The sequence below is a fragment of the Carcharodon carcharias genome, chromosome 4, assembly GCF_017639515.1.
Source record: "Carcharodon carcharias isolate sCarCar2 chromosome 4, sCarCar2.pri, whole genome shotgun sequence".
Taxonomy (NCBI): domain Eukaryota; kingdom Metazoa; phylum Chordata; class Chondrichthyes; order Lamniformes; family Lamnidae; genus Carcharodon; species Carcharodon carcharias.
Window position 1 is genome coordinate 11,729,794 of NC_054470.1, and position 19,098 is coordinate 11,748,891.

The window sequence follows — 19,098 nt, forward strand, 5'->3', positions numbered from 1 at the left end:
CCATCAAGCATTTATCTAGTCTAATCCCATTTTCCAGCACTTGGCCCATAACCCTGTATGCTATGACATTTCAAGTGTTCATCTAAATACTTCTTAAATGTTGTGAGGGTTCCTGCCTCTACCATCTCCTCAGGCAACGTGTTCCAGATTCCAACCACCCTCCGGGTGAAAAAACCTTTCCTCAAATCCCCTCTAAACCTCCTGCCCCTTGCCTTAAATCTATGCCTCCTGGTTATTGGCACCTCTGCTAAGGGAAAAAATTTCTTCCTATCTACCCTATCTACACTCTTCATAACAACCCTAGCCTATCCAATCTCTCTTCATAGCTGAAATGCTCACATCCTGGTGAATCTCCTCTTGTACTTCTCCAGTGCAATCACATCCTTCCTATAGTGTGGCGACCAGAACTGCACACAGTACTCCAGCTGTGGCCTAACTGGCATTTTATACAGCTCCAGCACAACCTCCCTGTTCTTATATTCTATGCCTCAGCTAATAAAGGCAAGCATCCCATATGCCTTCTTAACCACTTTATCTACCTGTGCTGCTGCCTTCAAGGATCTATGGACAGGTACATCAAGGTCCCTCTGATCCTCTGTACTTCCTAGGGTCCTACTATTCATTGTGTATTCCCTTGCTGTGTTAGTCCTCCCAAAATGCAACATCTCACACTTCTCAGGATTAAATTCCATTTGCCACTGCTCTGCCAATCTTACCAGCCCCATCTATATTGTCTTGTAACCTAAGACTGTCCTCATCAGTATTTATGACACCACCAATTTTTGTGCCATCTGTGAATTTACTGATCATGCCTCCTATATTCATGTCTAAATCTTTAATGTACCACAAACAGCAAGGGTCCCTGTACTGATCCCTGCAGTACACCACTCGTCACAGGCGTCTAATCGCAAAAACAATCTTCGACCATCACTCTTTACCATTACCCATTACCTTCTTGACTATTCTCCCATGCAGGACCTTGTCAAAAGCCTTAATGAAGTCTATGTCGGCTGTATCAACGGCACTACCCTCATCTACACAACTAGTCAACTCTTTGAAAAATTCAGTCAAATTTGTTAGACATGATCACCCCCTGACAAAACCATGCTGACTATCCATGATTAATCCCTGCCTCTCTAAGTGGAGATTAATTCTGTCTCTCAGAATATTTTCCAGTAGTTTCCCTACCACTGATGTTAGACTCACTGGCCTGTAATTATTGGTTTATCCCTACTACTCTTCTTGAATAATGGTACCCATTTACTGTCCTCCAGTCCTCCGGCACCTCTCCTGTGGCCAGAGAGGACTTGAAAATTAGTGTCAGGGCCCCTGCAATCTCCTCTCTTGCCTGGGATACATCTCATCTGGGCCTGGGGATTTATCCACTTTTAAGCCCGCTAAAACCACTAATACCTGCTTCCTTTCAATCCTAATTTTTTCAAGTATATCACAGTCCTCCTCCCTGATTTTTACACCTACATCATCCTTCTCCATAGTGAACACAGATGAAAAGTAATCATTCAAAACCTCACCTACATCCTCTGACTCCATGCACAGATTGCCACTTTGATCCCTACTGGGCCCTACTCTTTCCCTGGTTATCCTCTTGCCCTTAATATATTTATAAAATACCTCTGGATTTTCTTTTATCTTTATCTTGCCTGCCAGTGTTTTTTCATGCCCCCCCTTCTCTCTTCTAATTACTTTTTTAAGTACCTCCTACACTTTCTATACTCCTCCAGGGCTTCTGCTGTTTTCAGCCCTCTGTATCAGCCATAAGTCTCATTTTTTTTCCCTTATCCAATCCTCTATATCCAGGGTTCCCTGGACTTGTTGGTCCTTCCCTTCACCTTCACAGGAACATGTTGCCCAAACTCTCACTATTTCCTTTTTGAATGACTTCCACTGGTCTGTAGATTTTTCTACAAGTAGCTGCTTCCAGTCCACTTTGGCCAGATCCTGTCTTATCGTATTGAAATCGGCCTTCCCCCAATTCAGGACCTTTATTTCCAGTCCATCTTAGTCCTTTTCCATAGCTACCTTAAATGTTGCAGAGTTATGGTCACTATCCCCAAAATGCTCCCCCGCTGACACTTCTACCACTTGCCTGGCTTCATTCCCTAAGATTGGGTCCAGTACTGCCCCCTCTCTTGTAAGACTTTCTATGTGTTGGCTCAAAAAGCTCTCTTGGATGCACTTTAAGAATCCTGCCCCCTCTAAGCCTTTTACACTAAGATTATCCCAGTTAATATCAGGGAAGTTGAAATCCCTTACTATTATTATCCTATTATTTTTACGCTTCTCTGAGATTTGCCTACATGTCTGCTCCTCTATCGCCCCCTGACTGTTTGGAAGCCTATAGTACACTCCCATCAAAGTGATTGACCCTTTTTGTTTTTATGTTCTACCCATATGGCCTCATTTGAGAAGCCTTCTAAGATACCATCCCTCCTTACTGTAGTCATTGACTCCTTGATCAATAGTGCAATGCCATCTCCTCTTTTACACTCCCCCTTGTTATGCCTGAAGATTCTATACTCTGGAATATTGAGTTGCCAGTCCTGCCCTTCCCTCAACCATATCTCTGATTTAGCAACAATATCATATTCCCATGTGTTAATCAACACCCTCAATTCATCTGCCTCATTTGTAAGACTCCTTGCATTAATATAAATACAATCGAGCCTTGCATTATTCCCTTGTGCTTTAACAGGTCTATATTTGCTCTGCCTTCCAGACTAACTTAGTTTATCTTCTATATTTGGCTGTGCATCGCCCTCTACTGTACCTCCACTCTGTATCCCATTCCCCTGCCAATTTAGTTTAAACACCCCCCCAATAGCACTCGCAAACCTCCCCGCAAGAATGTTCATCCTGTTCCAGTTCAGGTGCAACTCGCCCGATTTGTACAGCTTCCATCTTCGCCAGAAACATACCCAGTGATTCAGGAAACTTACAGCCCTCCCTCCTGCACCATCCCTTTGGCCACGCATTCATCCTCTCTATCCTCCTATTCCTATAGTCACTAGCAGGTGGCACAGGGATTAATCCAGAGATTACAATCCTTGAGATCCTGCTTTTTAATCTGTTACCTAGCTCCCTAAATTTTTGTTGCAGGACCTCATCCCTCTTTCTACCTATGTCGTTGGTACCAATGTGAATCATGACCTCTGACTGCTCACCCTCCACCTTCAGAATGCCCTGCAGTCATTCTGTGACATCTGGCACCAGGGTGCCACATCTTTGGCCGCAGAGGTGCCTGTCTGTATCCCTCACTATTGAGTCTCCTGCCACTATTACTCTTGCACACTTACTCCTCCCACCTTGTGCAGCTGAGGCACACACACTGCCGTGACCTTGGCTCTGGCTGCACTCTCCAGAGGAATCTTCACCCTCACTGCTTTCCAACACAGCAAAACAGTTCTTGAGTGAGATGCACTCTGGGACTTTCCTGACTAAATGTCTGCCTCCCTTCTTCTGACTGGTGGTCACCCATTCTCCCTCTGACTGGACTTCCTTAAGCTGTGGAGTGACCACATCTAAGAACGTGCTATCCACGTAACCCTCAGCCTCGCGGGTGCACCGCTGTGTCTCCGGATGACGCTCAAGCTCCAACACCCGTTGCTCGAGCTGGTCAAGCCGGTGGCACTTCCTATACACGTGGTCATCCAGACTGCGAGGAGTGTCTAAGAAATCCCACATTCTGCAGGCCGTACAACACACTGGACCAAGCTCCCTTGCCAGACTTTTTATTTGTTTTTAATTAAAAGACTATTTCCTTAAATTTAAGCCCTGCCCTGCTCACTGAAGTCTCACTCTTTACCGTCTTGCACTGAAGTCTCACTCTTTACCGCCCCCTATTTACACATCTCAGAGCTGAGGCGTTCAGACATGGCTACTGTTGGTAAACATTGTTTGCTAAACAAGCAACTGAAGAGCAGGGGATTTGGAGAACAGGACTAGTGCCTTTCCAGGAAAGAGATCTTATAATTTCACTTTCCCATTTAATTGTGCATTTCAAGACCCGTTTTACATGTGTTTCATAAAACATGGCATAATCTAATTGAATTATTTAAGATAATTCCTAGGATAGACAAAAAGAAACTATTTCCTCTGATGGAGGGAATGCAGCACGAAGAGACATAAACATCAAATTAAAGCAAGGCTGTTCAGAGGTGATGTCAGAAAGCATTCCTTCACACAGAGGGTGGTGGAATCTGGATTTGCCACTCCAATTGGTTCTTGAGGATCAGTCAAGTGATATTTCAAAGCGTACTGCTAGACTTTTGTTTTCCCTTTTGTTCCTTTTCCCCCTTCTGTTCTATTTGATCTTTGAAGGCGTCCCATTGCTTATTCCAGATTCTTTCTAAAGTCACTGAAATTAGCCCGCCTCAGTTGGGTATTTTCACATTTGATTTATCCTTGTCCTTTTTCATAATTACTCTAAGTTTAATGATATTGCAATCACTGTTTCCCAAATGCTCTACCACTTAAATATGTTCACTTGACCGCTTCGTTCCCCAGAACTAGATCCAGCACTGCCTCCTTCCTCTATTGACTTTACACTCCCTCTAGAACCATCTTTTGTTTCTTTACTTGTCCCATTACCACCTCTTGTTGCCTTGTAGCAGCATCCCTTTTGCCATTCAATCTTCCCGGCCTTCCTTTTTCCGAGCCTCATTTTCCTGCCTTTATGCTTGGTTAAAGTCCTGCTATATTTCTAACATTTTCCTACTTTGACAAAAAAGTCATCAACCCGAAATGATGACTCTGTTTCTCTCTCCACAGATGCTGCCTGACCTCCTGAGTATTTCCAGCATTTTCTGCTTTTATTTCAGGTTTTCAGCATTGCAGTATTTCCTTTTGGCTTTGTTGGAATTTCGGTAGGCAGGGTTATGGATCCAATGCTGCTGGATGGATTTAAGATACAGATCAGCCATCTTCTAATGGGATGAAAAAACATTTTTCTCCTGCCTTCTCCTGCTCCTATTTCCATATCCCTTTTCAGCCCCTTGTCTATGGTCCAGAGCTCTTTCTAGCATAGCTCGGGCTGCATCAGGTAGAAATATTGATAAGAATTGTTTCTTGATTTCTGTGATTAATTCTCAGTTGTGTTCTGTAATTTATTCTTAATTTGGAAAACAAGATAACTTAACCAAAAACAGAATTACCTGGAAAAACTCAGCAGGTCTGGCAGCATCAGCAGAGAAGAAAAGAGTTGACGTTTCGAGTCCTCATGACCCTTCGACAGAACTGTTCTGTTCTGTCGAAGGGTCATGAGGACTTGAAACATCAACTCCTTTCTTCTCCGCCGATGCTGCCAGACCTGCTGAGTTTTTCCAGGTAATTCTGTTTTTATTTTGGATTTCCAGCATTCGGAGTGTTTTGGTTTTAAAACAAGATAACTTGTCTGTTGTATTTTTATTCAACATAAAAGCCATAAAAATCAGATTTTCTAACCTTAATCAAAATGGTAGAAAACATCAATCTGAGGAAAATACAACATGGAATGTTTGTGACAACATACAACATGGAATGTTCCTAGTTCCCCCATTACAAGAATCACCGCACCCTCAACCTGAACTCAGGTAAAGGCTACACTGTTATAGCTTTATTCATATACTCCACTAAAATTATTTGTTATTATATTTCATCCGTTTGAGAGCCCTGTATTTCTTGCATCAAAGGTTGGGGGATAGTGCAGGAAAATAGAAGATCAGGCATGATCTAATTGAATGGCTGGGCAGGCTCAAGGGACCAAATGGCCTACTCCTCTTCTTATTTCCTATGTTCATAACGCCTCTTGCTGGGAGACTTCCTCTGTGCGGTGTGTGAATGAAATTGTAAACCTGTCCGTAAAGAATGGGTTAGTGATTTTGCCACAAAAGAAATCTTCCTCATGTGAGAACAACTCAGGCGTTTTAGAAGTGGAAAGGTGAGCACTAAAGAAAATAAAGGAGGAATATGGAAGCAAGAAGTGAACGAGGTTTGTGTGAAAAAGATGTGATTTTGGAATGGTAGAAAGGAGGCAGCCAGGCGAAATAATTTTCAGAAAGAATCGTAAAGACCGAAACACAGGCCGGGACTTTCTGGTCCCACCAGTGGCCTGACCCGCTGGGGGAGGGAATGGAAAATTCGGGGAGCCAGCCAAAAGTGCAATGACTTTGAGCGGCACCGGAAAATCCCGGCCATGGGTGGGGCTAGAACCTTGCGAGAAGGCCCGCGTCATGTTTCCCGGTGACGTAAATTCAAGACATGATCGTCCACTCCCCCTGACAACGCAGGCCGTGCTTCTCACAGTTGAATGTTTGGAACATAATTTTAATAAATTTGCGTCTAATTATTGTGGCCACACACCCGAGCCATCCCCACGTCAAATTTAAATCCCACGTCAGCGTGATTTCTTGACAGCGTGATTCACAACTGCCTTTAAAAGCCTTGAACCTGGCGGCCTTAACTTGGGGGGGATCTCAGAGATGAGTGCGCACAACTTTGTGCAGCACTCGCAATGATTCCTGTGGCTCCGCAGATTCGGGTGGGGGGGGTGGGGGGAGGGGCACAGGCCAGTCTCCGCAGTGGCTTCTCCGTAGCTGGCTCGTGGTGCCAGGGCAAGGGTGAAAGTGCAAAGGGGAAAGGAGGAGAAGGCAACCTTGGGGCAAGGGCGACAGTGCCGGGGGTGTCATGGCAGCACCGACTGAATTTTGAGCACAAACCCATGCGGTGGGGTGGGGGTGTGGGCGGTGGGGTGGGGCTGTGGGGGGTGTGGGGCGGTGGGGCAGGGAGGTGTGGTGGTTGTGGAGAAGAAAACGGCTGGGCCCATGGAAAAACATGTCAAGGATCAGCACTCCACCACAGCTGAGAGTGTTTCGCTTGAACTCCATTGACATGTTTGGAGTCACCCTAGTCAAGCAAGTGTGCCCACTCAAGCAGGGCTAATTCCTCATAGTGCCAATGAATGCTCCTCTACTTTAACCCCTCACATGCATGCTTTAAACTCAAATGAGTGCTATGGTGCTGAAGGACCAGTGTGTGATTTGTCGAGCCTGAGGATCCTTTTGGAAAAGGTGGCCATCGAGCATTGATGGAGGGATGCACTCCTTGTCCCTCGCATTATGTTTCAGTTGTCATTGAAAAGTCACCCTCATGGTACACGCAAACCACAAAGCCTTGGAGTCCAGGTTAGGAAAATGCTTGCGCCTGAGACGAGAGTTCCAGATACAGTCGAGTGACCGCAGCTGCTGACACTCGGTCATGTGGTGCGGGACAGTGCTGGACATGGGCATGGTGAGCCATCATGCCCACTAAACACTGGGCATCCATGTGGTGGCCTGGACTTTCTGGCATGTGCTAAGGAGCCTTGAGAGGCAGCCGCAGGTGATAACCTGACCAAGATTGGTCCTTAGGAGCCAATTGCTGATCCTTGTGTCTGCTAGCGGCAGGGTTAGAAAGGTCAAGAAGATTTAGTTGCACAACGTGGGCATGGGTGTCATAGTGCTGAGAGATCCTCTCTCTTTGATACTGCATTGAGAAGACCATCAGGAACAAGGAGGCTTGTGATCTCACTGTTTGCCTGAGCGTTTATAAACAGGAGAGGAGAAAAATGTGATGGAAGCGCTTGGCTAGCTAGAGGGAGGAGCAGAACCCTGAAAACCAAGGGGGTGGTACGGCCTCCTTCACTCACAGAGGATGAACCCCCACAGAGCATTGTTTGTACGCACATCGCTAGACCCAGGGTCCACAGATGGCACATGTGCTACCTGCAGATGAGTGACGACCAGTGTTGCTGATACCTGTGCACGTCAAGTGAACTAGTCCCGCAGATATGCCACCTTGTGCAAGATTTGGCACCATGGGGACTCAGAGGGCATCCACTGCCATTGGCAGTTAAGGTTACTGCTGTGCTCAATTTCTACAGCAGTGGCTCCAGGATGCAGGTGATGAGGTCATTGCGCTGGCCGGACAAAGCATGCATAGTCGTGTGGCCCTCACTGCCGCAAGATTCCAGGAGACTGATGACGAGATGCAGTGAGGACACTCCTGAGATCTTCACATTGCACCTGGGACTTTCTGACACCTGTCTGGCTGATGTATATATGCTCTGTGAAGAGGCTCATATCATCGAGACGCTGCTGAGAAACAGTGGCCACATGGGCTTTAAGACAACTTGCTCCTTTGGCAAGCTTCATCACCTGTTGCCTTCAGCATCACACCTTCACCTGTCAGGAATTGTGTCAAGATGGGGGGGCAGCCCTGCCTCAAAGGTGCTGAGACCACACAGAGGATATCACGGAACCAAGTCACGCTTGAGTACAGGATTCCTGCAGCAAACAGAAGCCACGTGGAGATGCACGCATCACAAATTGGGAGAGTGACTTTGAAGCTGGACAATCACTGTGCTCAAAAGCTTACACTCTGCACAGGGGAGAGGCCCTGGGCTGCAACACTAGCCTTCATTTTGTGCAGGAAGCAAGGTTTCACATCTGATTGACATGAACACTGTTCATTATAACAAGGAGCAATAAACAAAGAGACATTCTTAGGAGTGTATTTACAATGGTCAACATTAAGTACCCGTGCCATATTGTGCAACTAAATCTTTTTGACCTTTCTAACCCAGCCACTACATTTTGGTGCTCTCCTGAGTGGAGGTGGAGGCGGCCTGCTACGCTCTGTTGTCTGTGATGACCTTGGCAGGTGTCCTCTGGGGGGGCTGGGACACAGAGGGCCTGGCCTACTTTCAGGGTCATGCTGTGTTGCAGTGGCACCCTCCTCAGCCTGTGGAGCTGGAGCTGCTGGGGTCACAAGAAGGGAGGATGTGGATGGGCCAGATACTGATGGAGTCACATGGGTGAATAGCCCCGGGGTGTGAACGTGCTGATTCTCCTCCCAATGGGTGCCCAAGGGCCCATGGCTGACACCTTGAGAGGAAGGGGCAGCTGGAGTGAGTTCAAGATGCCCTGCCCCCCTAACACATTGATGTTGATGGATGCCTGCAAGTGCCTCAGTGATGGAAGGCAACTCCTGCAGCAATGCAGAACCAATGTCCTGGACCAAGGTCTCCATGGCAACCACCATCCTACCAGTGCTGTCCTCAGTGCATTGGCATGCTGGTGCTATCACCTCAGACTGAAGGCGGATGGACTCCTCCATCCTGCCTTGCAACCTGAGCAGTGCAGCACCTTCCTGATGTTCCCGAGCTTGCTTTTGCAGCTCCAGCAACTGAGGTCTGACCGAGTCTTGAGGCTCCTCATCTGACTCGGACTCAGCAAATTTCTGGCCTCCAGCAATCCTCTGAGTGCTGGAAAGCTGGGAATTCCCAGCCTCCACCTGCTGTGGTACAGATGGTGCGATGTGCGCAACAGATTATGACCCCGAGGTTAGTCCAGAATGAGGTCCCACATGAGATGTGTGTCTTTGTGTAGGTGGATGGTGTGGGTGAAAGCTGTGATTGGTCTTTAATGTCAGTGTGTGTGGATTCCCCTTCTGTTGTGTCTTCAGAGCTGTAGTCGAGGACCTGGCTCATGGACCTCTTCGGCTGCTTCCCAGATGTGACTACGAAAGCAAGGAGGGATAATTAGTCTATGGCAAGACACTGCAGGGCAGGGAACCTCAGTCGCAGCATGGTTGTCTGGTGGATGTTGCACGGCTGGATCCTCACTTGGTTGAGCACTGCTGACTTCATCGTCAGCACAGGAATGGTCCAGATCACTGTCAATAAGCTGGATGGATCTATTTTCAAAGTCTCTGAGGATCTTGATGTCAGGTATTCCTCCACCATTATGCGATCTCTCGATTTGTTATGTGCAAGCTTGTGCTGCATGAATACAGATGGAGAGAGTATAAGCAGGACCCTTGCCAGGCCAATTGAGAAGGATACCTGACATATGTCGGGTGCTGAGTGGTGCCATGGAAGGGATCCACAAGGCAGATGAAGGTGTGTGAGAGAGTGAATGGTGATGTCCCTTGAACTGGCAGTGAGTAAGGTTTCTGTGGATATGTGATGGGTTTGTGAGTGTGAGAGTTGAGAGTGATGAGAAGAGTGAGTTACCCTGGTGGAATGGAGGAGACCATTCACCCTCTTTGGGCACTGGGTGGCTGTCCCCTTTTGCAGGCAGTGGCACTGAGCACCGCTGCTACTGCCTCCCGTGCTGGATTTGTGATTGCTGGCCTTCAACCAGAGTGGGTGTAGGGGACTTCACGTTGGACCTCCGCTGCATCCAGTAGGTGTCCCAGGGAGGCATCACTAAATCTGGGGACAACATGTTTCCTTCCTTTGGCAGCCATGAATTTCCAGCAGCTTCTGATCCCTTAGAGAGTGCTAGCTCTGTGCAGGACACCCTTTAAAAATGGTGCCTGGATTACTGATGGCCTGAGGTGACAATGGGGCAGACAAATCAGAGGCCCCACCAGCGATCTGGGTGAAACCCATATCTCTGCATTTTTCAACAACCTGCAGCACAATATAACGGAACAATCTGCCATTGCTATCAGCGAGCCAAACACCGCTTTCCTTACCTGATATTGGACTTTGCCAATTTCTGTGGCAATTCTGCCCATGGTCTGAACAATGGGAACTATTGGGATATGAATAGGCATAGAGATTATAAGTCCTCATGAACAATTTTAAATTTTCTGGGACACTCCATGCCAAACTGCGACTTACAGGGATTAAATGTTGCTGACAGCATGAATTTTCACAACAGTTTGCGGGTTCAGGATTCCAAATCTCAGAAAACTTTTGAATGAGTTTCTGTTCAGCTTCTATGTTTCTTTCTCAAAATTGGAAGAGTAGGGGTGGGGGAAGGAATGCAGTGTGTATAGAGAAGGTACTTAACTGGAAGCCCACCTGGATAAAGCACCATTGGTCTTTTTTACACAATCGTGAGCTGCTGATTGTGACGGCTAATGTGACAAAGGGCATCTGAGAACCTGGAAGGATTCAGTAGCAAAATAAATTCAAGGCAATGGTCACTTTCACTGCTACAGATAAGGCTGTAAACCTCTTGAACTTGGGGTGTGAGTCATCAGCCAGCAATTGACAGAAAACGCAGCAGCATCCAGGTAAGGCTAATCTTCTGAAGCATTGATGGACTGAGAAATCTAAATAAGACCTTCAATTTTGATAAATTATGTAGAGTAGGGATCGAGGCAATGGAAATAAAAGTCTTCTGTGTCGCCTTACTCTAATGTCCTCCGTTATAACCTTCACTATATTCTTCTCCTCCTCTGCAGTGCAGAGGGGGTTTCCAAAAAGAAATTTATCTTCCCATTGCAAAATTTGCATTTGTCAGAAGATACTAATGTCATTATTACCTTTCATGCTGCCTCCTCCATGTAGAAATCTTCACTGTTTCTCTCTTTTTCCAAGGTTCTGTTTGAAATGGGCAATTTATTGCAATGTGTTGGACATGTGAGTACTGGACTCATTCTACTTCTCCTTCACCTCACAATCATATCATGAACACTATTCCCACTGCTTATGCATGAAAGCTGTGCTCCCTACTTAAAGCTTCTTTGGCAATTGGGTTCCTGATATCATTTCCCTTCTTCCTTCCCTGTAAAGGAATGACACTCTCTGTTTCTCTCAGGTACTCGTATTTTTAAAAAAATCATTCATTGGATGTGGGCATCGCTAGCTAGGCCAGCATTTATTGTCCATCCCCGATTGCCCTTGAGAAGGTGATTTCAGAGAGCATTTTACGAGTCAACCACATTGCTGTGGATCTGGAGTCACATGTAGGCCAGACCAGGTAAGGACAGCAGGTTTCCTTCCATAAAGGATATTATTGAACCAGATGGGCTTTTACAGAAATTGACAATGGTTTCACGGTCATCATTAGACTTTTATTTCCAGATTTTTATTGGGTTTATTACTGTGGTTCGACTCGAACCTTGGTCTCCAGGGCATTACCCTGGGTCTCTAGATTACTAGCCCAGTGACAATACCACTACGCCACCACCTCCATCTTAACCTCTGATAATTCTTCTGATTCACTAACTAATCCTTCAAAGATTTCTGTGTGTTTTGCTTGTGTGGGTAGGATGCTATAACAATGATGAGGTGACAGGAGTTGCAGGTCTATAATTGACAGCTCTTGTGAGTTAGGTGAAGGGGTGTGGTGGAGATGGAGTATTTTACACTATTGGCCTGACGGACAGTTACCCCCTGGAAAGTTGCCTAAACCACATAGCTAAGCTGCCTACACAAAGCCAGTGAGGTCCTAATTCGGGTATGCTAATCACTATTCAAAGATTTCACCAGGCCTCGACAGCAGCTTGACCTTTGGCATAAACAAGAAGGCCGCTGGTGCCTTTCTTGCTGGTGAAGGTCAGTGTGAAGGTTGTCAGGAAGCTGAAGATTCCTCCAGTTCATTGCATTGGAAGCAGATGCTGGTAATCAGATCTGAGTGTGGGAAAGGTGGTTCCAGGAAGTCTCAAAGGGAATGGGCTAGGGGCAAGGGGAGGGTCTGGGCTTAATCTTCTTGGCCTCACAAAGAAAAGTTAAAAAAAAGAAAATACCTGCAGGCCTTTTCCAGTACCCCCACGCCATGTTGGGCATCACTTGGTGGGAAATTTATCCGGGTTTCTCCACTCAGCCTGAAGTTTAAAATGCTGAAGGAACTGAATGGGATCATTAGATCCCAAGTAACATCCATAAAGATCTTACCAGCTTTGCACGAGTAGCTTAGCTACCTGTTAACCATTTGTTAAAAATTGGGAATGTTGGGATTCCGACAGCTTTGTGGCATGTACATAACCCGGGATATTTTAACTGCCCACTTGGTCAGTTGCCTCCCAATGTGTAAGATTAAAATGGTTGAGAAATCGTGAAAGTGCAAGATTTTCATTGTTAAGTTGAAAAGAATATCAAAGTACAAGGATTCCACTACTATTCTACAAGGGGAGTAGAAGTCAGAAGCAATGAGAATGTGTAATCTGAAGGGGGCTGATGAATGTTAAGCGAGACCAACAGCAGAAGAATGGTTAGTATTGAATGATGCATTGAGGAGGTCACTGAAATAAGGCAAAAAGTTAGAAAGAAGACAGGGGCATTTCTTTGCATTAATGGAAGAAGGGGTTAAGTCATCAACTACAATATTGATAAGAAGTTTGAAAGAAAATTAGATTGTCATAAATATAGTTTTTGTGATTTAGCATTGCATGTTACCAGACTACTTTAGGGAATAACACAAGGGCAGCAAATTAGCTCATCCCACTTAATTTTTTATATGGGTCAGATAGATTCAGCAATAATTAGGAAGATGGAAAAAAAAAGCAGAAACAACTTGCATCAAACATCACAAAAAATGCCCATGGATTTCGCAGAGGTCTAAGGAGAAACAGACAGTGAACAGACAGTCTGTTCACAGGCGCTGAATAAACAGAACACAATCTTCCTTCCCGTTAAGGCTTTGCATTAAGTTATATACCAGTTTGATTTGAATTTTGCTCGAAATCACGGATGTGTCAGGGGTGAAATTGGTCAACATCAGCAATGTGAAACGACGTAATAGCAAATTGACAGCCCACTCCCAACAGGACCATCTCTCTGATTCCACAAGATGATTTTAAACTTACTCTTTGGCACCTCTTCTGCTGTACAGCCTGGTAAAACCAGGCACAGTGTGCACAGCTAAGAGTTGAGCAGTCTCACAACCAATGGATCAGAACGGTGCTCTACAGCCTAGTCACAACCAGTCGTGGTGACAATTGTACAACTGATGGAGGATGAGGCTCCATTAACTTCCCCATCCGCAATGGTGGAGGTGCTCAGCATATCAGTGCAAATTACAAGACTAAATTATCTTCAGTCAGAAATGGGGGGGTGGTGGATGATAAAAGTCGACCTCCTCCTGAGATACAACCAGAACAGATGCCAGTCTTCAGCCAATTAAATTCCCTCCATGTGATATCAAGAAATTGTGGATTGTGGATACGTCAAGAACTATGGGCCTGACAACATAACAGCTGTAGTGCTGAAGTCTTGTGCTCCAGAACTAGCCTTGCCTCTACCCAAGCTGTTCTTAGTATGGCTCCAACACAGGAATATATTCAGCTAAGTGGAAAATTGACTAGGTATGTCTTGTCTACAAAAGGGAGGGCAAATGAATCTGAATAGTTATCGCCTCATGAGTCTATTCTCAAATATCAGCCAATTGATGGAAGGTGTCATTGACAGTGCTATCAAGCAGCACCTACCTTCCAATAACCTGCTCACTGGTTGTCGGCCTGGGACTGCTCGACTCCAGGGGCTGGAGTTTATGCGACTGTAATGGTCCCGTCAACCAGTTGAAAAGTCAGGGGCGAGCCAGCCTTCCCTGGCCCAGGAAGCCCTGACCGGATTGTACAGTCATCAGGCAGTTAGTTACCAGAGGTTGTGGTTTCCTCCACCGTGTGGGAAGCTGTCCTGCCTCCGAGAGCTGCAGGTCAATCAGATGGCAGCAACTCTTCAGTCCCAAGTCAGTCCCCAATGAGGAGCCATGGAGGAGGCAGACTGAAAGATAACTGGGGCGGCCTCACCAAGGCCAGTCAGGGAGGCCCAAGCAAGTGAGGGGGGGGGGACGGCACAATAATTGAAAGGCCGAGGGGGTTGCCCTTTTCATTGAGTAGACCGTCTGATGGCCAAAGGGTGCCCAAACGGTATGGATCCCTTGAGCCTGCAGCCAGTACACTCCTCGCCATTGGTAAAATACCATGTTATGACACAGCCGATGGTAAATGCTGAGCGGTTCAAATCCCAGAGGGAAACTTGAAACAACTTCCACAACTGTTTTGCAATTTGTGTAAATTTCAAGATGTGTGCCTTGAATTCAGTAGTACTAAGACCACCGCATCTTATAGGTTTCTTACAAAACTATCTTCAACCTTTATTAATGGAAGAAATGATTTTAAGCACATGCATAGAAACAAATTACTGCTATGATAACTTCTAAAACCCTGAATTAATCTAACTCCTAGTTACACTCTTGTTAAGACACATAGGTTTTAAAAGACCCAGGCAAAGACACATGATGCCCTGAACAATTCAATGTGAGTTTTCTTAACTTCAGTTCTTTGTAAACAGCAGCTTGAGGCTCAGATGCAGGAGGCTTTTTCACACTTGTTTTAGATCTTCGAATGCCTGCCCTTACACACGACCTTCGTTCCTTTTTACATATTCCCCCTTAGAAAGCAAATTCACATTATTTCACTGTCTTTGGACTTTACCTCTGTAATAACAAAAATCTCTCATAGTACCAATTTTACCAGAAAACTTTGGGAAAAATAAATACAGGCCTGAATTTTTGAGTCGGCAGGCGGGCTCAGCGGGACCGGGCGGGGGTGGTCACGGAGCTGATCGCCACCCACAATTGGCTCCGTGTCGCCATTTTACGTGGGCGGGCCAATTAAGGCCCACCCAGCGTAAGATGCGAGCTGTAGCACGGAACTGCCTCAGGGAGATGGAATCGCTATTGAAATTATTAAACAAATGGATTAATGTGTCACGTGAGATTGGACATGTTTTTATAATTAAGAATTTTTAAAATTTATTTAATTAATAAAAGCTTTAGGAAACCTCATCCTGCTCGTGGATGAGGGTTCCTAAAAAACATGAAGGTCGCTTGGCTTTCTCGCCTGCCCATCAACCTCAAGGTTGGACGGGCAGCATTGACAATGACGTTAATTATTTCCTTAATGGACTATTTAAACATCGGCGTGCGCACAGCCGATTCTGGCGTGCGCCTGCCGAACGAAACAGTGTGGGACAGCTGGATGACGCCAGGATGCATGCCCGACATCATCGCATGTCATTTTACGTGTTGGCATGTCAAGCCTGCCCCCGCGTGCCCACTAAAATATTCAGGCCACAGTTTTTTTAACTTCTGCTGGTTAGGTGTAATATTTCACTCCCTTTTTTGACTTCAGTCCAGTCTGGTTTACTTAAACATGCAATTGTTCCCTTTACACTTTACACCCGAAGACTTCCCCCACGTTTACTTACTTAACATTTCAAACCTAGCTTATCTTCTGATACATCAAAGCCTTCAGACCAGCTACCTTTAATTCAATTAAGTCATTCACACACACACATATACACACACACACACACACACATATACACATAGACCCACAGACACAGACCCCATTATTACTCCACTTTACAATAAATTCCAATAACATTATGAAAATTATCATATCTCCCTGACATACAACAACTGGTAAGATATCAACAGAGGCAGTAGATGATGGACATAGCATTTCCTGCCATTCTGCATAACCCTGCCCAGCTCCCCTCCCATTCCAACAAGAGGACATCTAACCATCTCCCCCTTGTCATTCACAGGGATTGCCACTGAAATATCTGCGTCCCATGAACATCTAAAAAATAAATGCAAACATGCATTCATATGACCTTAATTTGCATATTTAAAGGGCCTACCACCAGAAACAGGTTGGCACTCTAACCATACAGTTGAAGGCCCTTTGAGGATGGCCAGCAGGCACGCTAGTCTAAATGGGGTGGTAATACATTCATGACTGGTTTAAGCTCAGTGGTCAAAGTTAAATTCTACATCAAAGGATCTGGCTGAATTTCCTTTTTGGCTGTGAATAAAGGGAGGTAAAACATAGAGTAATTGGAATAGCACAAACAACATCTCAACTCATTGACAGCCTTTTGGCAAGTCTGAAAAATTAGGGGATTCATAAGTGGCATTAAAAAAGTGAAGAGAAAGCAAACCAGAACATAGCAAGTGTCTTTCAGGCATGTGACAGAACGACTAGTTCCTCTGTTTGATGTTTGCTAAGTTGCTACATGAGGCACTTGTGGCCATCTCATTGGGCAGCATTGCAGCAATCCTGTGAAAAGGTGTGCCAAATTTCAAGCCCCAGCTGGCAATATTGTCACTGTATGTACCAGGCCTCTGCTGCAATGGTAGCTTGCAGCAGATGGCCCAGCTCTGCATCTGGTTCTCAGGTGACCCAGGCTCTGTGAAGCAGGTTTCTCCATAAATGTGTGCCACAGATATATTTATCAGCGTCTTAGCAAGTGCAGCTGATCAGACTATGCTGCCCATGTTGTTCCTGCCTGTTTCCTTTCCGGGAAAAAGTGTGACATATTCCAAGGATGCATGCAGCGTTATTGGGCCAGGCATTCTGACTAAAGTCAGCCCCATTTTCTTTAAAGTCAGTTGAACAATATTGATATGAATTTGATTTTTGCCTGTAAACATCTTTTGTTCTAGAATGTGATATGCAATGACCAAGAAATGTGATGCTGACTGATTGTATTATGTTTGCCTGCCTAGAAGTGTTGGAAATAATTTTGCTTGCAATGCAAAAAACAAATGGCACAACCACTTTAACATTTTAGAAGCATCACCGACCTAACAAAGGGTGCTCTAATAATGTAAAACCTACCTCTGTGGCAACCTACCCAACAATATTCATTTCTTGGACTACCTATGTATTATTTGGTGCCAACAGTTCAACAAGAATTAATTTTGTCTCAGGAAAGTAGTCCGTTATCTTTGCTTCAAGGGCTCCTGTAATTATTTAGTCCCATTTACTGCCTGTTAAGCTTTTAAGGCACTCTTGTCTGATTGCTGACTTTGCATCATTCTGAAAAGTCAATCCTGTTTTCACCCAATGCCCACAGGATGAGTTAATGGCAAAGGGCCATTGGTGGCTTGACTATAATTACAGCTTAATCAATCTCCTGGTTTTAATATTTTAAAGTTCTGTTGTGAAACAGGATTTCTGTACTTCTTACAGACTTACCACAGTCAAAAACTTTTAAACAGATATTTCAATCGATCACAAGAAGCGCTGTGCTCTAATCTGGAAATCTGGATCAACTCTTTGGACTGATAGGTTGTGAAATCGCCTTTGACGGTTTTACAGTGGTATCTGTCCAGTTACTGCTTAGTCAATTATGTTTCTTTTCAGCTTCATTGGTTTTAACTTGTTATTAGTGCTGAATTAAACCATCTGCTCAACAGTCCTTAGCATCACAAAAACGGAAATTGAACTTTGTGACTTATAAGTTGTTAACATCGCTACCAGATTTAACCAGGGAAAGACACAACAAGCTCTGCAATGCTGGAAGCCATGTTTTACTGAACAAGAAGTAGAATTCAGCATAGAGAAACATCTAGTAACAAAACAGGTGATTTAGCCTTGCCAGCTCATGTTGCTACTTACAATCCATGCAAGTAAGTGAAGGAGATAATCTATAGCAGTGATGGCTTCTTTGTGAGTAAATGCTCACAAATTCAAAATTGGGGAAGATCTCAAAGAAGTTGTTCAGGAGCTGAACACAATTGGGGTGAAGTTCAATATTGGCTGGGATACAATAGTGGATCAGCCAGCTATCATATGCTATGTGCAGTTATCTTCATCACTGACTTAAATGGAAAAGAAAATTGAGTGGGTTTAAAATGGTTGGCTGATCTACTACCCTCTCACAGAGTACCATGATTGAATGTCATGTACAATCTCCAGAAATAAGAGGAGCAAATAAAAGGTGAGGAATTATGGCAGCAAAATTGGACTCTGTAGCACCAACATGTTCGGTGCCACAGGAGATGGTTCGAGGAAGAAATGGCATGTGAACTGCTCCTGATCACTTTTGGCGCAGCCCGTGCTGATTACCATGTTGTGAAGGGCAATAGCACAGGCATCCCAAGCACCTCTGGAGTAGTCAGATAGTGATGTCAGTCAGCATATAACATTGAATTAATACCCAAACTGCCATTTTGGACTTTGCTGCACCTGTTAATGCTCTCTCTCAAACAGGCACAACTGCACATGCTTTAGGCTACATGGGAAACCCTCGCCCAGGGCTATTTAAAGGCATCACCATTCAACTTTCAGGTGAGGAGTTTTTGACTATCTACTTGTTGCTGCAGGGTTGGTCGAAGTTCTGTGATGTAGGAGAAATTGACAAGTTTTTCATCAGTAAGAAGGGACTGGTGCTGGACCTTGGGAAGAAATTGAGTTGAGTGCTTTTTGAAAGGCCTCTGAACACACCACTTGCTCCCAGTCACTGGGGCTATAGTTCCAGTTTCCCTTGGACTGCAGCGTTATATGGAGATTGGAGCAGAGGCAGCCAAGAAG